This window comes from Dasypus novemcinctus, chromosome 30 (genome assembly GCF_030445035.2).
Source record: "Dasypus novemcinctus isolate mDasNov1 chromosome 30, mDasNov1.1.hap2, whole genome shotgun sequence".
Lineage (NCBI taxonomy): Eukaryota > Metazoa > Chordata > Mammalia > Cingulata > Dasypodidae > Dasypus > Dasypus novemcinctus.
The window spans coordinates 11,228,960-11,250,817 of NC_080702.1; the positions used below are offsets into that span (position 1 = coordinate 11,228,960).

Below are 21,858 nucleotides of genomic sequence, written 5' to 3' on the forward strand. Positions count from 1 at the left end.
TTCAGTGTCCCAAAAGAGGGGACGTGGGTGACGTCCATTTGCCGTAAGCTGTTATGATGTAACCCTGTTGGGTTGACTCCTTGGGGTTGAAGTGGTCCTGGTGGTAACAGGGGACACACTGCGCGCAGGGGCGAGTTAGGTGTTTGCATTGTTGGTGAGAGAGCGAATGAAACAGCCGCTTGAGGGCATGTGCAGACATATGGAATTTGGCGTGTAAAGTGGGTGCTTGATCAATAGCAGGTGCAGTGAGTATTAATCAATGGATTCGTCTGCTTGCTGGTTCCCTCGTGCTAGAGGGCCAGGCAATCCAGTATGTGCTCTAATATGTTGTATGTACCATGGCTGTGCTCTGTTTTCAAGGATAGCCTTGGTTTGGGTTAAAAGGTCATCTAGTTGGGTTTTTCTTAAGCGGAAGACTGCATGTGGAAGGCTATGTAGGGTTTGTACCACATATGCACTGCCGGAGAAGATATTTATAGGGATATTCTGACAATGATATAGCGCAAGGAAGAGTGCATGTAGTTCTCTGAACTGTACTGAGCCGTCATGGGGGCATTTTATAATCCGATCCATTTGTTTTTGTTGTTTTATGAGTACTACATGGAATGACTTATTGGCGTCCGTAAAGACAGGGGTTTCATTTGGGAGTGGCTTGGACGGCGGGTAAGCGTTCTCATGGAAACTGCACGGCAATTGCTCGAGGGTGGAGAGAAGTTTGTGAGCGGGCCGATGATGATCTATTTGCCCAGGGAATCCTGCTACAAGCGTTTGTATTTCGAGGTTGGTTTGGAGGAGGTGGGTGATATGCTCTCCTGTAAGAGGCAAGATTAATTTGTCTGGCTCCTGGCCGTAGATGCTTTTTGCTGTGTATCGTAATTTTCTCCCCAGTAGGCAAAAGTCTGTTAATTGGGGTATGATTTTGCTGAGACTATTGAAGGAGAGGTGCACCCAGTATAGGGGCTCATTTTGACATAGAACTCCAGTGGGCGTTCCTTGGGTTGCTAATACTATGGCAAGGAGAGGTTTATGAGGATTAAATTTGGCCAGTTCTGTGTTTTGCATTTGGGAATTGATATATTTTATGACGTCTTCAGCTTCAGAAGTGAAGACACGACGACTCGTGGGATTGGGGTCTCCCCCTTAAAGGGAAAAGAGGGGGGCTAGTTTATGTAATGATAGGGATAGATGTGGTCTGATCCAGTTTATGTCCCTGCAGATTTTCTGCAGTTCACTTAATGTGCAGTTTTGTGTTATTGTTAGAGATGGTGACAAGGGCTTGATGCCCTTATTGATACGATATCCTAGAAAGCTGAAGGGCGATTTAGTTTGCACCTTTTTGGGGGTGATTTGCAGTCCCAACTGTTTTAGATTATGGAGTAACACCTTAAAACAGTTTGTTAAGTGATCCTGATTAGGGTGTGCTGTGAGAATATCATCCATGTAGTGGATGATTTGGCAGTAAGTTTGCAGTGGTAACATGGCATTGCCTACGAAATTTTGACATATTGTGGGACTGTTTTTTCATGCCTTGGGGGAGGACTTTTCCATTGGTACCGCTCAGCTGGCAGAGCATGGTTAATTGCCGGAACTGTGAAGGCGAAATATGGGTGGTTTTGTTTATGCAATGGGATGGAAAAGAAACAATCTTTTATGTCTATTATAAAAATATAACTATTTTCGTGTATAGCTGAGGGATGGGGGCCCCCCGTTGTGGTGAGCCTATCTTTTCCATGTGAGAGTTGGTGGCCCGTGGGTCATGAAGGAAGCGCCATTTGCCTGTTGCTTTCTTTTGTATAATAAATACAGGGGTATTAAGGGGGCTGGTAGTGGGCTCTAGGTGCCTGAGGTCTAGCTGTTGTTGGACAAGGATTTTGAGTTGAGTGAGTTTTTCACGAGGCAGGGGCCACTGGTTCACCCAGATGGGTTGTTTAGTATCCCATTTTAGGGTGACTGGTAGGGGTTTCATGATTGTCATTAGTGGTGGAGCAGTGGCCTTTAGGATTGGGGGAACTGGTCGGTTGTTAGGACAGTTCCGAGCTGAGGCATTTTGTCTCTGCCCCATAGGGTATTAGGGAGTTGTGTCAACACCAAGGGTTGGAATTGTCCTGCAGTACCATCTGGGTCTGTCCAAGTTAAGGGTTTTGAAACTTGGCAGGAAGTTTTTAAGCCATCCACTCCCTGAATAATGGGCCCGATCTGTAGGGGCCATTCTGGCTCTAGATCTTTACTACTTAGGACGGAGATATCCGCCCCTGTATCAAGCTGCCCTACTATGGATTTTCCATTGATATCTAGGGTTAACCACGTTTTGTTTTGGGTGATGGGGACCGTCCAATAAATGCCTGGATTTAATCGAGTTTCCTCTCTTACTGGTGGGGCTGAGAGGTGCCCTGCTTCTCATTTAAAGGCAGTAGGGTTTCTCCACGGGCGTTGTTGTGAGACCTACAGTCGCGTTTCCAATGGAGCCCCTTGTGGCACCTAGGACAGATTGGATTTGGCTTGCCAGGAGAGGATTTTTGTGACTGTTTTTGCGGGCATTCTCTCAAAATGTCTAGTAGAGTGACAGTGGAAACAATTGCCTGAGTTTGATTTGGGGGATACCTTGAGATGCTAGGCTAGGGTGGCCACCAACATGCTGGTGGATAGCGAGCCGACGTCACGACAAGCTAGCACCCAGTCTTCCGGTGTGCCCTTGCACAACGGAGCGATGGCTCTACGGCATTCGCCCTAGGCCCCCTCTCATTAAAGGTCCTTTACTAGCATGTCCGCTGCTGTGGCATGGGTGACTTTTCTCTCTACCGCTTCCTTAACTCGGCCAGAAAAGTTAACAATGCCTTCATTAGCGCCTTGTACAAGTTTAGACATTTGAAGGGGATTTCCTTTTGGATTTATTTTTTTGAATGCTCTCATAGTGCATAAACGGCTTTGATCAAAATATTGGAGGGCCCTGTGGCCTGGACAGTAGGAGATGCATATTGGCCCTCTCCTTGTAGGGATTCTGTGGGAATATTAACTCCAGCCCACATTTCTTTCTCCCAGTATTTCAGCCTCATCATAATAGAGTGCTTTCCATTGGATATAATCCCCAGTGGGTAATAGAGCGCGTGCTAGGTTTTTCCAATCAGTGGCACAATTAAGGTCTACATTGAGGTTTTCTAATAACATTTGTGCACATGGACTGTTAAGGCCATCCTCTTGCATGACACGGCGTAAAGTGGTGATTGTTTTTTGTTCATGGGGATACCGTTGTGCTGGGCGGGCAGCAGTGGGGTTTACATTAACAGGATAGAAGTGGGGCCATGATTCTGCTCCTGTGTTAGAATGGGCATCTCGTTGCCAGCAAATCTGGGAGTAGTTAGTTAACCATGGACTGCTGGTAGGAGAGTCTGAGGTGTCACAGGGAGTGCCCATAGCCCAGGCTTCCTGGGGAGCTGGGTTCTGTGGAGGGGGAAGTTGCGAAGTGGGAAGTGCTGACACGGGGAGTTTTGCAGCAGAGAGTTCCTTTGGCGTGGGGACTCCCATAGCGGAAATTTCCTCTGTAGCGAGTCTCTCTCTCTCTTTTTTTTTTTTAATTTTATTTTATTTATTCATTTTCTAAAAAATATTACATTCAAAAAATATGAGGTCCCCATTCACCCCCACCACCCCCACCCCACCACTCCCCCCACAGTAACACTCTCCCCCATTATCATGACACATCCATTGCATCTGGTGAGTACATCTCTGGGCATCGCTGCACCCCATGGCCTGTAGACCACACCATAGCCACAGTCTCCCACGTTCCGTCCAGTGGGCCATGGGAGGACATACAATGTCTGGCAATTGTCCCTGCAGCACCACTCAGGACAACGCCAAGTCCCGAAAATGCCTCCACATCTCATCTCTTCCTCCCATTCCCCGCACCCAGCAGCCACCATGGCCACTTTTTCCACACCAATGCCACATTTTCTCGATTATTAACCACAATAGTTCATGAATAGAATATCATTAAGTCCACTCTAATCCTTACTGTATTCCTCCTTCCTGTGGACCTTGGCTTGGTTGTGTCCATTCCACATCTATGTCAAGAGGGGCCTTAGATTCCACATGGATACTGGCTGCAATCCTCCTGCTTTCAGTTGTAGGCACTCTAGGCTCCATGGTGTGGTGGCTGACCTTCTTCAACTCCATGTTAGCTGAGTGGGGTAAGTCCAGTAAACCAGAGTGTAGGAGCTGAAGTCTGTTGAGGCTCAGGGCCTGGCTATCATATTGTCAGTCCAGAGATTCAAATCCCCTAGATATATCTTAAACCCCAGCACCAACAGTTCCAGTAAAGTAGCATGAAAGGCTTGTGAAAAGAGATCACATCTGAGTCCAGCTCCATCACGCAGAAACACCAGCTCCAAAGAAGTGCCAACTGACATGGCAGTGAACTCCACCTGCCATGACCATAGAACCTGTGGGTCTCTTTAGCCCTCAAAAGAACCAATACCTGGGGTTGTATCTACTTTATCTGTCTCTGAGACTCTGCTCAGGTGTGCATAAGGGCAATCCGTCTGACAACCTCCAGACTCTTTTTTAGAGACTCATGGCTATATGAACTCATTTGTCCTTTCCATTTCCCCCTTACTTTAGGTCAAACAACGTTTTTAACTCCTGTTATTATATGTAGACAGGGATGGTAGCGAGTCTCTTGGGTGGCTCTGCCTCGTCTTAGCGTCAGGTGGTCCTGGGGGGCCGGTAGCATTGGTGTCTGAGCTGATGGCCCCCACAAATTCCAATAGAGGAGAGTGTAGGGCATTAGTATCGGGCGATGTAGTCGAGCCCCACAACTGTGCGAGGGTTAAGGTATAAGGCGGTGCTGCTGGGGAGCAGTCTGCAGGCATTATATCAGGGATAGGGGCTGGTTCATCTTCCAGAGCCCCTGTAAGGCAAGCATGAATAGCTAGGAGCGCAGGGATAAGGCTGAGAGGGAATGTTTTGTTTTCATGACCCTCTGCAGAACGCACGTGCTTTAACAGTTTAGCCCAGGTCTCAGGGTCCCATAGAGACGCAGTCGAGAGCCAGGGATTGAAGTGGACTATCATATCCCAGTACTGGTTAAGTTCTTTTTCTGATATTTTAATATGCCTACTTGCAAGAGAGTGGGCAGGGCTCGAGCCTTCAGAGTCCGAGGGGAGGAGGGGAGGTTACCCATGGCAAGGATCACTTACCCGAGTCATAAGACGACAGGAGCATCGACTGCAACGAGTCCCTGTTTGGGTGCCACTTGTTGAACGAGGGGCTCGTTGGGGTAAGGATGACAGAGACAGACTCACTCCAGAGACGGGTTCACGATGCACATCAGCTTTATTGAGGAAGTTGCAGCGTTTATATAGCGGTTTGGCTTACGGGGCATAGCTGATAGGTGGAGGGCTCACGGGAGGAGGTTGAGGCAGGGCTGGAGACATTTGGCTCAGTGCTGGTGTGCCATCTTTTGGGTGTGCCCAAAAGCGTGTGGACTAGAGAGAGTGCTCATCTAGTTGCTCGCAACACAGCCAGGCTGAATGTCTCTGCCGCTCTACCTACAGTAGACTACCGTTTTCAGCCACATCCCCATTTATGAACTGGCTGTTACTAGCTATGTGTTACTATCCACTCTATACATTTCCACACTTTTACAGTAAAGCGAATTAAAACTTCTATATACAGTAAGTATCAGTAGGCCATCTTAGTCCTTCTCTTGTGTCCTTTAAGGAACAACCACCTAGTATTTATAGTAAATATTACCAGAGGAATCATGTGAGATCTAGGAGAATGCATATTAGACTCCTGTAAGCTCTGTAGAGTTATAACAGTAAGCAAAGTAGAGTACCTATAATGAGACAGTAAACTGAATATGGGGAGGAATATAGTGTGAATTAAAAGGCTAGTGTGTTCAAGAGAGAAGGAAAGAGACAAGAAAGGACAATAACATAAAGAGTCAGTATAAAACAAACCAGAACAAAGGTATTAGAAATAAAAAGTCAGAAAAATAGGGGACCAAACAAAGAGAGGTGTAATGTAAGAGAAACAATAAATGATGGAGGATAGAAAGATGTAGAGGAAAGGGGAAAATGTTGGTGGCCAAAATCAATACATACAGAAAAGAGGAAATGGAGGATGAGGAAATACAGCAAATGTGAAGTGCTCCCTGCAGAACCTAATATAAAAAAAGTTTAAAGGAAGAGAAAGGAAAAAAAAAAGGGATGGAGGGATCAAGTAAGGAAAAAAAAAAGAAAGAGAAAAGGGCCTTGGGGGGATAAATAGGAAGGAAAAACAAGAAGACAAACCAGCAAAATACCAGACAAAGTTTCGAGCAAGGAATCCTCTTTGCAGTTAAATAAAATGCTTGGGAATCTGACATTCCCCCTTTCTCCCTTCCTCACTTCCCTCTCTCCCAAGGCAGCAGGACAGCTGCCCGAGAGGTCCACTCCAGTAGGAGATTCAAGTGGGTCCTCGTTGAACCAGCTCAGCACAGAAAACAATGTCTCTTTAATTTCCAGAGAGAGAGCACCCACACCTGACCAGGAACCCCAAGTATGCTATTGGAATATTTTCTGAATGTAACATTGAAAAAAAAAAAATAAGGAAAAAGTATATATATAGGGATCAGGGAAGCAGCTGTACCTCAATCGATTGGGCTTCTGTCTACCATATGAGAGGCCTTGGGTTCGCGTCCTGGGGCTTCCTTGTGAAGGCAAGCTGGCCTGCTCCTGTGGAGAGCTGATGGCTGGCACCCACGGAGAGCTGGCGCAGCAAGATGATGCAACAAAGGGAGACAAGCAGTGAATGGACAGAGAGAGCAGACAGGAAGCAAGATGCAAGGGGGGGCGGATAAAATAAATGATAGCAAGTATATATATATACACAACACACACACACACACACAAAATAACACCTATCACCAGGTCTTGCAGATATTTTCCTTCATTTTCTTCTAGAAGCTTTATGGTTTTTGCTTTTATATTTAGGTGTTTGAATCATATTTAGTTAATTTTTGGATCAGGTGTGAGATACGGACCCTCATTCCTCCTTTTGGCTATTGATACTCAGTTATCTCCATACCATTTGTAGAATGGGCTGTTCTGCCAGAGCTGAGTGGGTTTGACAGGCTAGTCAAAAATTGCTTGACCATACATGTGAGGGTATGTTTCTGAAACATCAGTTTGGTTCCATTGGCTTATGTGTCTGTCTTTAGGCCAGTACCATGTTGTTTTTACCACCCCAGCTAGGTAATATGATTTAAAGTCTGGCCATGAGAGTAAGCCTCTGGCTTATTAGAGTATTTATTCTGCATGCAGTTTTTCTCTTTAAATTAGGGTTTCCTGCCCTTTCTCCCTTGCTGGTTGTGCAGTAGGAACCAAGAATGTAGTTGGTGATGTAAGCTGTGGAAGCTCAAGTTTCCCTTTTAACCCCAAGAACCAGTGAAGCTTCTTCAAACTTTGTCCTTTGCCAGGGATAGGGACCGAGTCACGAGTGTGTGAAATAATCCAAGTCATGCAGGCCTGGACTGTAGTTGCCCAGAGAGCCTGATGAAGTGTCATGCCCCCTTCTCCCCTGCTTGGGGCGGGTATGGAGCTGCATGTGTGGGCAGCAATCTTTGCATTACAGGCCCAAGATGACCGCAGCTGCCCTGGTATATTCCCAGTTATTCATTCTGTGCCAACCAAAGGTACCTGCAGTTACCTGGATAGGTGGGGCAGTACCACCAGTTGCCACCCTGACAGAGGTGGGACTGAAGCCTAGCCTAGGGCTGCAGGTTGATCTGAGTGAAAGAAACTATTTCATACCTTCACTGTGATTTTCAGTCAGGCTGGTTTCCCCTCATGCCAGGAGCAGAGTCAAAATGGAGGTGTCTGATCTCTGTCCGACTTGGCAGGTTGATACTTTAGCTGTTCTTAATATTATACTTTAGCCCACCGAATTTACTCATCAATAGCTGATGTTAGTGCACAATATCTCTTCCTCCCCCAGTTTTGGGAAGTGGACCTTTTGATACCAGCCACGGAATAGCTCCGGAGGTGGCTTGTGCCTCCAGTGGAGGATGGGCACCAGCCTCTGTGACGTGGAGTGCTCTATTTAAGAATCTTTTCTGCAGTGGGACAGTCTCCTCCCTCCATTCCTTCCAAGCATGTTGCAGGATGTTCTTCTGGTCTCCTGGAGCCCCAAACAGGTGCTTTAGATAGTTGTGTGATTACTAACTGCCCTTAGCAGGAGCTGACTCTTGGTCCTTACTCTGCTGCCATCCTGCTGGTTGTCCTTGAATTAGATATTTTATATCTAGGTCTAAAGTTTCCTTTTATATTTTTTTTGTTGTTTGTTTCTTTGTTGTGAACTATCTCTTCTTTCATTCCAAGAGTATTTATTTACCTTTCTCACTGAGCAGAGATTTAATAACTGCTTTGTCTGATAATTCCTTCTGTGGTTCTTTTGGGACTGATCTGCTTGATTTTTTTTCCCCTGGACAGTAGATGAGGTTTTTCTAGTTCTTTATATGGTATGTTATACAATTTGGGATGATATTGTGGTTGCATGTGCTTATTATATAGTTACAAACTTCTGAAAGATTGTTTTGACTAGTTGTGGCCTCTTGGTATTCCATATGAATTTGAGGATCGACTTTTTTCATTTCTACAAAAAAATGCTGCAGAAATTTTCATAGGTATCGTATTTCATCTGTAGATCGTTTTAAGTAGTAATGGTATTGTAACAATATTAAATGTGAAATGTGGACACACTGTATCTTGACATTTACTTAGGTCTTTAATTTCTTTCTGTTTTGTTTTGCAGTTTTCATTGTATAGTTCATTCTTTTAATTTAAATTTATTTTCAGGTTTTTTTTTTCTTTTAGATGCTATAGTGAATGGAATTAAAAAAAGATTTTTTTCAGAATACTTAGGTTTCGCAAAATGTTAACAAATATAAGGAATTCCCAAATGCCCCGTTCCCCACACCTCATACCCTTCCGCACAATAACACCTTCTTTCATTAATGTGGCACATTCATTGCAATTGATGAGCACATTTGGAGCTTTGGCACTAAGCATGGATTATAGTTTAGATTGTAGTTTACATTCAATTCTGTAGGTGGTCGAAGGTATATAATGGCTTGTATTTGTCATAGCAGTGTCATTCAGGACAACTCCATGTCCCAGAAATGCCCCTATATTGTACCTCTTTTTCGTTCTCCCTGCCTTCAGCACCTCCAGTAGCCACTACCTCCACATCAATGATATAATTTATTCCACTGCTAGAATACCAATAAGTCTATAGCAGAATACCAGTAAGTCCTCTCTGTTCCATATTTTATTTCCCAGTCCTGAGGGTTCTGGGGTGAGGATACGTATTTCATCTCTAATTGAGAGGTGGCTTCAGTCCCATATGGGTGATGGATGGAACTATGAAGCTTGCAGTTATAGACTCTCAGTTCCTCTGAGTGGTGGTTGTCCATCCTCACCTCCCTGTTTGCTGTCCAAGGTGAGGCCAGTGAACTGGACAGCAGATGTTGCAACTAATGGAATTGGTTTTTAATGCCCATTTCAGATTGTTCTTTCCTGGTATGAAAAAACAAAACTGATTTTTTAAGAGTTTTTCTTGTACCCTGCACCTTCACTAAATTTATTTTCTGTAGTAGTTTTCTTGTGACTCCTTTGGGATTTTCATTATGGACGGCCATACCATCAGAGAGAAGTGTTAGTTTTACTTTTTCATTTCTGATTTCAATGCCTTTTTCTTTTTTTGTCTAATTACCCTGCCAGGAACTTTGAGTATAATTTTGAATAGAAGTGATAAAAGTGGGCAACCTTGCCTTGTTCCTGATCACAGGTTGCAGTCTTTCATTGCAAGTTTTCATTCTTTCTTACATTGACTACGATGTTTGCTGTGAGTTTTTTGTGTTTATCATGTTTTGGTTGTTACCTTTTATTCCTCTTTTTCTGAGTGATATTATTATGAAATCATGGTAGATATCATCAGAAGCTTTCTCTGTGGTATTAAAGTGATCATATGGATTTTTTCTTCTTGGGATAAGTCACCCTTGGTCATGTGGTATAATCCTTCTAATTTATGTTGTTGGATTTGATTTTCCAGTGTTTTGTTGAGATTTTGCTTCATTAGAGAAGTTGTTCTGTTACTTTCTTTTGATGTCTCTATCTGGTTTGGGTATCACAGTAATACTAGCCTCATGGAATGAATTAGGAAGAATCCCGACCTCTTCGTTTCTTTTGGAAGGCTTTGTGAAGGATTTGTGTTAATTCTTGTTTGAGTGCTTGGTACAATTCTCTCTAAAGCCATCTGGTCTTGGACCTTTCCTTGTTGGGAGGTTTTTGATTATTCAGTCTTTTTGCTTTCATAGGTCTCTAAAGATCTTTTATTTCTTCTTGAATCAGTGCAGGTTATTTTTATGTTTCTAGGGATTTGTTCATGTCCTCTAGGTTATCTAGTTTGTTGGCATATGAATGTTCATAATATTCTCTTATAACCCTTTTAATTTCCACTAGATCAGTGATAATATTCCCACTTTCACTCCTTAAGTAGTTATTTGCATCTTCTTTCATTTCTCTTCTTTTGGATAAAGCTTTGTCAATTTTATTAATCTTTTGAAAGAACTAAATTTTGGTTTCATTGATCCTCTCAATTGTTTTTCTGTACTTTATCTCACTTATCTCTACTCTTTATTATTTCCTTCCTCCTAGTAATGTTAAGTTTGACTTATTCTTCTTTCTTCAAGATAGGAAGTTAGGTTATTGGTTTGATACCATTCATTCTTAATGTAGAAATTTATAGCTATAAGTTTCCCTTGTAGGTATAAGGGGCAGTGCCTTGCTCCTTCCCATAGGTTTTTGCATGGTTTTTTTTTTTTTGTTTTTTTTTAATAAGAATTTTCTGATTTCTCTTGTAGGTGGGTTTCAGAAAATTATCCTGTTGGATATTTAAAAATGGGTCATATATTTTTCACTTACTTGTATAATTCCAGTTTTCCTTCTGTTATTGATTTTTTTCTTTAAATATTTCTCTCCCCCCCTTTGCAGCATTTTTGCTTGCTGTCTACTCTGTGTGTCCTTTCACTGTGCATTCTTCTGTGCCTGTATTTATTTTTAAAATTTATTTCCATACACACCCCCCTTGTGGCTTGCTTATTGTCTGCTCTCTGTGTCCATTCACTGTGGGCTCTTCTGTAGTTTTTGCTTGTCTCCCTTTTTGTTGCCTCACCCTGCTGAGTCTGCTCTCCTCTGCTCTTGCGGGTCTGCAGCATTATGCAGCGCTTGCCGATGAGCCTGCCTTCACAAGGAGGCCCCGGCACGTGAACCCAGGACCTCCCATTTGGTGGATGGGAGCCCAACTGATTGAGCCACAGCCACTTCCCCGTTACTGATTTTTATATAAATCAATTGTGGTAGAAGAGAAGCTTTGTGTAATTTCAGTCTTTTAATTTTTATTGTCTTATATCTTAACATACGGTCTAGCCTGGAGAATGATACAAGGATAGTTTAGAAGAATGTGTATTCTTCTGTTGTTGGGAGGCATTCTATATATGTTTGTTAAGTGCAGTTTATTTATAATATTGTTGACTTCCTCAGTTTCCTTTCTAATATTCTGTCTTGATGGTTGATTCATTCTTGAAAGTGGTATTTTGAAGTCTCCTAGTATTATTGTATAACTATTTATTCTTTCAGTTTTGCCAACGTTGTTTCATGTATTTTGCGGCTCCTGTGCATATATGTTGGTGATTGTTGCACCTTCTTGTTGGATTGACCCTTTTCTTAGTATATAGTGCTCTCCATTTCCTTTTGTTCTGAGTTCGGACTTTGAGGCTGTTTTTTTTCTGATAGTAGTATAGCCTCCCTTCTTGTTACTCTTTGTACATAATACTTTTATTCATCTCAAAACTTTCAGAGTATTCGTTTCTTTGGATCTAAAGTGAGTCTCTTCAAAATAACAGAGTGTTTGAAGTATTTTTTTAAAATACATTCTGCCAATATGTGTCTTTTAATTGGTGAGTTTATTGTTTTTATTATTTTTTGAAGATACTTAGATTACATAAATGTTATATAAAAAATAGTATGGGTTGGAGGAAAAATACATCAAATGTAAGAGAAGGAGTATAGTTGGTAATAATATTTTGACGATGCTCTTGAGTAGTTTGTAATAAATGTTTGACACCAATGGATAGAGTTTGTGGAGGGGTGATGTATGAGACCCCTGTGTGATGTTATGTGTGTTTATTTTTTAAGTTTGCAATCTTTACTATACACTTATTGTGTATATGTGTATGAGTGATATACTTCAATAAAAAATATACATACAAAAAATTTATACATACAAAAAGTATTGGGAAATACTTTGGTAGTAATATTTTGACAGTGCTCTTTAATCATTAGTTTAAAAGGTTTAACAAAAATGTAAGGTGTTGGTGGTAGGGTGACTTATGAGAGTCCTGTATGATGTTATATACATTTGTTTGTAAGTTCACAACTATTACTATACACTTCGTTTATGTATGTTTGTGGGTGTGTAATATATTTCAGTAAATATATTTTTAAAAATACAGGGTTTTCCCATATACCCCACTCCCTATACCTCTCATGTTTCTCCCCATTAACAACATTCTTCATTAGTATGGTATATTTGTTACAATTGATGAATACATTTTAGAGCATTGCCTCTAAGCATGGATTATAGTTGACGTTGTAATTTACACTTTCTCCCAAACAATTTTAAAGATTATATGAAGATATAAATGGCCTATATCTGTGATTGTGATGTCATTCAGGGCAATTTCCAAGTCCCAAGTATAACCCTATATTGAACCTGTTTTTCCCTCTCCCTGACCTCAGAAACTCCATTGGCCACTGCTTCCAAATCAAGGATATAAATTTTTCTATTGCTAGAATCACAAATAGTCTATAGTAGGATACCTGGAAGTCTACGTTAGTCCATAGTTCTATTCCCATTCCTGAGGATTCTGGGATGGTGATGCCCATTCCACCTCTAATTGAGAGGGGGCTTCACTCCCATGAAGCAGATGAATGGAGCTGTCTTGTTTACAGTTGTAGACTCTCTATGTTCCTTGAAATGTTTGTTGTCCATCTTCATCTCCTTTTTAGTTGTACTGGGTGAGTCCAATGAGCTGTGAGTAGGTGTTTGCAACTCTGTTGTGATTCAAAGCCCAGGTTGGACATGGACAGCCCAAAAAACTTAGGTCTCTTGGAAGTACACCTTATAATCTATTTAGTTTGAAGCAATTGCTTTGAAAAGCAGGATTTATTTAGGCATTGTAAATTCATTTCTTTTACATCTTATACCTTTTACCCCTCATTTCCTCCATTGCTGCCGCCTTTTGTGTGTAGTTGATCTTTCATAGTGAAACAATTTGATCCCTTTTTTTTTTTTCTGTATATTTTTTAGATATTTTCTTTGTGGGGTTATGTTGGAGTTTATATTTAACATCAGAAATTGATGATAATCCTTGAATTGACTTGAACTTTCAGTTTCAACAGTAATAATAAGAAACTAAAGGTTAATAATTCTTAGATAAAATACTTATATGTATGTATTTCAGAAATAAATTACATTTTGAGACATTTAACTGAAAATACCTTTGAAGCTAATTGATTCTGAAAATATATGCCCATTTAAAGGTAACGACTAGATTTTGGCATGATGACAGCATTTGTTCCCTTTCAGAACAAGAACTTACTATAGGGGTGAAAATCAGTAATTAGATACAGAATGAAATAGAATAGGACAGGTGCAATAGAGGTAGTGAGAACAAAGACCCATATTTAAGACTGGGAGAAATATGGAGCCAGGAAATACCCATAAGTTAGCTGCCATATTTATGAGCATTTTATAGAAACAACAGGATGGACAGCTCTGTGCGGTTGGGAAAGCTATTCTGAATCATACTACCTACAGTTTCAAAGAAAAAAGCACGTGAAATGACCAATAATAAAAATACCTCGTGTCACTTGACATACAAAAGGGAATATAGGGCAAAAAAGGAATAAGTGCAGAGAAACAACAGTACAAAGAAATGAAATATCTTCATTTTTGTGTACTTTATGAGGTACTTTTTCAAAAACAAGGTATAAGGCATTAAGAAAATGAAGTAAGATATGAAAAGACATCAGAAAAATACTCAAAAAATGAAGGGTCATAAATGAGGAAAGAACATTAAAAAAAGGAAAAAATTACTTTAAAATGTAATGTAAGCTAGAAGAAATACAGTGAATGATAATGCTTTATAAGAAATAGAAGTTGAAAAGAGAAAAACATATTCAAGAGTAATTAACAGAAATTGTAAAAGATTTGAGAAAAAGTGTCAAAAGTGAATGCTAAGTAAAGAAGAGCCAATATGTGAAGTCCATGAAAAGACAAAACCAAAGCAGAGTCCTGAAACAAGTAAAAAATCTGTCTTTTTTTTTTTTTTTTTGGAAATAGAAGGAATGCTTTGAAGCTGCTTATTAAAAGTGTGTACTGAGCAGTGAATGAGAATTATGGCAATATGTATTCCATTAAAATTTATGGGCTTCAAAGAAAAAAAAAAATTTGTGCATTTAGAAAAAGCCGGTGGCATAATAGAAAGAAAATTACAATCTCATAAAGGTTTTGGGAAACAATGCATCGTTTCAGTCCTCATCTCCAAAAAAGCCATTGGATGGATGGCTCAGCAACCTAAGGGCTTGTATGGAAAGGGTTGCTGTCCCCGGGTAGAAGTTCTCAGGACATCCTTCAATTCCTGTGCCTATTTTTACCAGCTAGTTCTTATCTCCACTTGCATGTTCACGTAAAATATTAATTGCAGCTACCTAGTGTTCCCTCAGTTTTGCTGCATTTCCAGAAATGCCAAAAAGAAAGCTAGAAAAGCAGTGGATTCCATATGCACTTGTTTCCCTTCCCGTTTTTTGACCTGCTCCACATTTCCTCTTCTTTCTCTTCACCTCTTTTTACTTCCCAGATCTCTTCTCTTGAACCTAGTACAGGATGATTTCTGGACTCACACTTGCTCTGGAAAAGTGTTGACAGCTGGGGGAGGGAGGGAAGGAAACATTTATGCATGTCCCAGTTACCCAGGGCAGGAAAACACCCAGTGGCCTGAGGAAAGCTCACAGGGAGGGGCATGCGTAGAGTTTGGGAGACAGGGCGAACTGTCTCACTGGAGCTGTGGGTTCTGAGAGAGCAGGGAGCCCTCAGCCCTGTGGTCCAGAGATGCTGTGGTGGACTTGGTTCATTCCAGGAGACCAGGTCAGCAGTGTTGTGAGAGCCAGTGTGTGAAACAAGGCAGTCAGTAGCCCCTTCATACAAGCCCTCCAGAAACCTTGCCAGGCCTTGGAAAGTATTGAGGTGCAGCTGGACAGCAGTGTCTCTCAAATGGGAGTCAATTCAGTTTTATTCTTAACCCTGGAATTTTGGATTTGGGTGAAGAGTGGAGGGTAGAAGTGTGCTCAAGGAAATACATCCCACTGCCCCTCTCCAGGACACACAGTCACACCCCTCCCCTGCCCCGCACACTCACCAGCACACCACACAGACTTACACGGACACTACCCAGACCCTGCACACAAAATCCATGCCACCTTAGGGGAACACTGATGCTTACAAGAACTGTAGTTCTTTCTCTGGTAAATCACTTTCTTTAACCATACTCCAATCCTCATGTCTTCCAGGAGATGGAACCAGAATGACTCTCCAGGATGCTCTGATTTTCTTATGCAGATTTTCCCTCAAAAGCGAGTGAATCCTGGGAAGCGTATGTGGCTCAGGGCCTCTGCCTACCATATGGGAGGATCTGGATTTTATTCCTGTGACCTCTCAGTCAAAAAGAAGAGAAAATGTGCCTGCATGGTGAGCCAGTGCCCGTGTCACGAGCTGAGAGCTTGCGCGGTAAGCCATGTGCCCATGCGAGTGCCTGTTTTGGTAAGCCGAGTGCCTGCGTGGCGAGTGCCCACATGGCGAGCTAGTGCCTGCAGAACAAGCAAATGCCCATGTGGCGAGCCGAGTGCCCATGCAGTGAGCCAGTTCTCACGCAAGCTAGTTATGCAGCAAGATGATGATGCAACAACCAAAAGTGAGTGAATCGGAATATGTACTGTTTTGCTTCCTTAGAGTCATGCCCAATAGCCTAAATGAAAACTCTCGAGAATTGGATCATGCTGTGTGGTCTTTGCTCAGGTACTTTGTTCTCTTGGTGCTTTAGAAGAACAGATGGGAAAGGGTGGTCAAGTCAAAGGCCCCGTAAGCAAGTGTAAGGACGTTTGTGGAAGGGCATTTATTTTGACATAGATCTCTCAAGTCCATTTTGCTTTGCGATTACAAAATTTTTAGAATCAGTGGAGGAAAAATGTTGCTGAGGTAAAGACCCCTACTGTGTAGTTTATAATCTGCTGCTGCTTTTTTGGGATGCCCCTTTATAAAAGGGGTCAGTTTGAAGGTGACCCCACTTGACACTCTCCTCTCCTAGGAAATTGTGTATGTCAAATATAATGCACATAATTAGATATACTTACTTGAAGGCAATGGAAAGAGAAAAAAAAGGTAACATTTGTATCTTAGGCACAGAATAGCGACCCCACCTCATCTCCCTGGTCATTAGGAAGCTACACCATCATTTATTATTTCAGAGCTAGGTGGACAGAGAGTATCTCTGAGCACATTGGTGTTTAACCATGAATGACTCAGAGAGTATTCTCACCTTGGATAAGAGGGTAGACTGGAGTTTTGGATTAACAAGTATAGCATGAGCTGCTGCTGGGCCATCTTCTTACTGTCAGAAGAACAGCAAGGACAGTAGGAGCAAAGAAATTGTGAATCAGTGCTTGGCTTTGTAGTTAATGTCAACCTAAAGTAACTTGTAATAATCAGCGTACAAATGGTACTAAAATTCAGTGACAGGGTCCCACGGTTCCTCCTGTTTGTTCTGTATCTCACCTAAATTTCCAAAATAGCCAGTATCATCTTGATATCTTCCAGATCATTTCACCCTCTGTGGATCCACATATGCTGACCATGCATATACCTTATGTTCTATAGGAATTTCTCTAATGAGTAATGACTTTGAATATCTTTTCATGTGCTTATTGGTAATTGGTATATCCTCTGGAGAATTATCTAGTCAAGTCCTTTGCCAGTTTATAATTGGCATGTTTTTCTTTCTGTTGTTGAGTTGTTGGTGTTCTTTTTATATACTGGCTATTTTAACCCTTTCTTAAAATACGATTTGCAACCTTTTCTGTAGGTTCTTTTCACTTTCTTGATAATGTCTTTTGGTCCACAAAGCTTTTGACTTTTGGTAAAGTTCATTTCTGTTTTTTGTCATTGTTGCATATGCAATCCCGTACCTCAGTTTTTTCACCCAAGGAGTAGAATAGTGAATCATCCATGACGTGTGTCTGTGAGTGAGTTAATATATGTAACATGTGTAAATGCTCAGAAAGGTTAATTGAAGATACAATGTCTTGGCTCACATTTGACTTAATAAGACTCAAAGCTGGATTCATACCTGGAAGTGGAAACTCCAGGGTCAGTGCCCTGTCCTTTAAACATGGCTGCTTTGCCAATACACAACTACTTAATTTTAGTCATTTCTTAAATTAAAATGTTTCTCAGAAATGGTGTAGAGGGTCGTGAGCAATTGTGGGCAATATGTATGGTAAGGCGGAAGGGTGTAGTCGTGCAGTGGATGGGTATGACAGTGGGCAGTGATGCTACTGGGTTGGGTGGTGCTGGTTTGTGAGGGGTTAGCGAGGGGAGGGTTGGACTGTCCATGGAAGTGGGGGGAAGGTTGGGGAGGGAGCTGGTGAACACTTGGGATTTTTGGATATGTGATTGTAAGTATAACATTGGGAATGTTATTTTGACAAATATGGCATGAGACGGTTACTAGTTTAGCTTGTTGGATGTGGGGAGCAGGCAGGACAGGGTGCACCAGGGGCAGGCTTCTAGGAAGTGTGTGAATGTTCATCTTTTTATAGTATGTTGTGTCAGTGGGTGCTGACCCACATAATGAGTGGTAAGGTGTGGTACTCCCATTCTGGGCAATCCTGCTATGTCCTCAAATAGAGGGGCTGGAGTCTCTTGAGAGCATAGGCAGTGCCTAGTAGGAGAGGACAGCATAGTATGTGAAGCCCTCAGTGTTGTTTTAAGTAACTATAAATCTTTTCCTTCAAGGAGTAGAGCTTGGTGGTTGCCCTTGGTCCTGAGGGGAGAAAGAGGGAAGAATAAAATAGATGGAACATGGGACATTTTTGGGGTGATGGAATTGTTCTACATGATCTTGCAGTGCTGGATACAGGCCATATTAAATTTCATCCGAATTTATAAGTGTATAGTCCTAATTGTAAACCATAATGTAAATCATTGACCATGGTTAGTCGCAATGCTTCAGTATGTGTGCATCAATTGTAACAAATGTACCATCCACATGTAAAATGTTATTAGTAGGGGAAACAGGAAAAGGGGGAGGATATTGGGTATATGGGAATACCCTGTATTCTCTACATGACTTTTCTATAGCCTGAAGTTTCTCTGAAATTACAGTGAAAAAAATAAGACTCTGGGGGAATAAGTGGAAGAACATGTCACTGAACATGGAAGACAACAGATCTTATATGACAAAAGATATAATGGAAAATTTTTCAATTATTTCAATTTTAAAAACGTTATTGTATTTGTATTTTTAAAACTACCATCATTTCATTTTCTTAAAAATCGTGTTTGATTCTTTTATTGACTTCGTTTTAAGAGAAATTTTGGATCCCAGAAGGATTGCAACTGTTTCAGGTGAGGATCATTGGTGTGAGGTGTCCATGATGGGGAATTCATGGAAAGACGTTCACCAGGTGCATCCCAGTAAGGCATAGGCATGTGGTCAAATGTTCATGTGGCATTGTCACAGTGGGTAGACTTTCCCACAGTAACCAAAAGAATAACAAAACCCAGTTCTGCAACATTCCCAAATAGAACAGCAGGAATCCCCAAGTACAGAGGCAGTGACTAGTGATGGAGGGTGGACATTGATGCACCCTTGATGTTGATGACTCTACTTATGAACCTTTACTTTTGAAATTGAAGCTTAGCTTAGTATTATAGGCTGCCTAAGAGATTTATTCTGAGAACCTCCTTGTAGCTCCAGTGTGGCCTCTCTCTGAGCCAAACTCAGCATATAAATGCACTAACTTCTCCCTGGCATGGGACATGACTCCCAGCAATGAGGCTCCCTTGCACTGAGGGATTGCTACGAAGTACCAACTAGCAATTCAGCTTGAAAAAGACATTGACCAAAAGGGGTAAAGCGTAAAGACAAATGAGTTTATATGGTTAAGAGACTTGAAAATGAGCCTGATAATCATTCTAGAGGTTACACTTATACACGTCTCAGCTGGATCTTATTGACTTTCACAGTAAATATTGCCTCAAATAGCTGGGCTCCTGAGGGCTCTGGAGAAATCCAGACAGTATAGACAGGGTGGACGACTCAGGAATTTGGCTCGCTGAGAAGGTGATAATCTTGGACTCAGTTGTGGTTTGCTTACACATGGCTCTTCTGCCAGTTTTCTTTGAACCTATAGTTAGTAATAGAGTTGATAAGGTTATGTCAAAGAGACTTATACTGTTGAGCTTTCCATGTGCCATTTGGGCTCTGAAACTCAATAGAGTTGCAGCACGTACTCTCCAGTTCACTGGACTCACCAAGGACAAGTGACAAGGAGATGATAATGGATAACAACCATTCCAAGGAACAGAGAGTCTACAACTACAAGAAGATAGTCCTATCCATATGCCCCTTGGGATCTAAGCCCCCTGTCGATTAGACACAGAGTGGGCATCACCAACCCAGAATCCTCACGGTTGGGGAATAAATGATAGATCACAGTAGACTTACTGTTATTCTTCTATACACTTATTGTGATTTTAGTAATGGAAGAACTTTTATCATGGATGTGGAGACCATGGCCACCGGAGGTTTTGAGGGGAGGGAGAGGGAAAAATAGGTGTAATATGGGGACATTTTCAGGACATTGGAATTGTGCTCAATGATGTTGCAATGTCATATACAGGCTGTATGTATCTTGTCATAACTTAAATTGTATGGGAGAGAATTTAAACTATAATATAAACTATGATCCATATAGTGGCAATGTGCCTGTATGTGTTCATCAGTTGTCACAAATGTACAACCTTAATGAGGGATGTTCTTAAAGTGGGAAAATGTGTGAAGGGGAGGGTGTTGTGCATATGGGAATTAGGAAAGGGAAAGATTTTCCTGAGCCCTTTAACCTTCCCAACTCCCAGGGCCTTCTTTTGGCCAGAACTTTGAGGGAGGGCCTGGTGTGGCAGATTAAAACTATAATCTAGGCTGGGGAATTAAGAATCAGTGTATCCTGTAGGTCCCCAATTTAAACATTTTAACAGCTTTAAAATACGGGTGGTTAATAATCCTGTTAACAAATTTCAGTAAGTAAAGGAAAACTTCTTGAAAATCATGGAAAGATATTTTCTAAATTATAGTTAAAACAAATTTAAACAAGTATGATATATTCCAGAAGCTAGCATTAAGTATGAGTATACTCACAGTTTTAAACCTCCTGTAAAGGAAGGAAAAAGAATATTTCTGGAATAACCTATAATGGTTTCAATTTTATTTAGCTTAGGTGTAATCTCCCTAAATTTTTAGACTACAATTAAATAAGTTAATATTATATTTACTAAATCTTTAATGTGACGAAAGTTCAAAATTCATTTTTAATGGAATTAATTTTAAAAAGGAAAAGTAAATCTGCACTCTCTTCAATGAATAAAGTGAACTTCCTTGGTTGCTAATTGTAATTTTTTAAAAAAGACTTGTTTTATTTATTTATTCCCCCCCACTTTGTTGTTTTGCACTGATATGTGCTTCCCATGTTTCCTTTTTTCTTTAAAGAGGCACCAGGAATTGATCTCGGGAACCCAGGTGTGGGAGAGAGGCATCCAGTCCCATGAGCACCCTCATCTCCCTAGTCTGCTGCATCTCCCACTGTCTCTCCTCTGTATCTCACTTTGTTGCATCATCTCGCTGTGTCATGTGGGGATTTCATCCACTTTTAACCAGGGTGAGGACCCATCATCCGTCAAACACCGTAGAAAAGCCAGAGAGGTTCATGCCATGTCAGTAGCAGGAAGTAACTGCAGAAGAATGACCTTTGCCCCTCAGTACCCCTTTAAGAATAACGGAGTGAACTCTCTTAAGGGGGGAGTTGAGGCAGTTTAGTACAGGGTAGTGAGGAGAAGATGAGCCACAACATGGCCAACAGATTATAAATATGTAGCCATGAGACCCCGCTGATTCTTTGACCTTGAGGTTCCATTTAGAGCTCTTTTGTGAGCTGAGGGGAGGCCCTGCATATTCTAAACAGTACTCAATTTTGGCCCCCAAAATTGGTGGGATAACCAATAGCAGCTTGGGCCCCTCCCATTAGCCTTAGTAAGGGGAGGAATAATTAATAGCTTTAAAGGTGCCCGTACTGTCAGAACTCACTTTCTCTCTCTATAGAAGCCTATACAAAATTTTAGTGCTTGTTTCCATCCTTTCCATTTCTCAGAAAGTTCTGTTCTTTCCTCCATTTCTCAATAAAATATTTTTCCTGGTCTAACTAAGGAAAAGAGAGATCACAAGCAGGTGTTATAGATGCAGCTGTGAACAGGGTTCTCTTGACTTCCACAAGTGACAGTTCACTCAGTGTGAGCAGGAGAATGTCCCCAGGGAATAAGAAGCCTGGGTATGCATTTCTGAAATCCCAAAACGTTACCCCATTCGTAAGGGGACCAACATTTCGTGGTTTCAGTTTAAATAGTTCTTACTAATTGTAGATATTTTCAAGA

At 41.4% G+C, this 21,858-nt stretch overlaps 1 protein-coding gene across 17 annotated transcripts in view; it reads left to right on the top strand.

The window, feature by feature from the left end:
• Window positions 1-21,858, top strand: part of LOC131276914 (uncharacterized) — a 337,436-nt gene that overhangs the window by 112,641 nt on the left and 202,937 nt on the right. For 9 of the 17 annotated variants that reach the window (XR_011647776.1, XR_011647778.1, XR_011647775.1 and 6 more), the window contains exon 3: window positions 15,669-16,069. The exons of 1 other annotated variant lie outside the window; for it this stretch is intronic. The gene's annotated coding sequence lies outside the window, so the exon portion shown is untranslated. The remainder of the gene's footprint in view (window positions 1-15,668; window positions 16,070-21,858) is intronic. 7 more of the 17 variants (XM_058290504.2, XM_058290508.2, XM_058290506.2 and 4 more) reach the window with 1 other exon arrangement.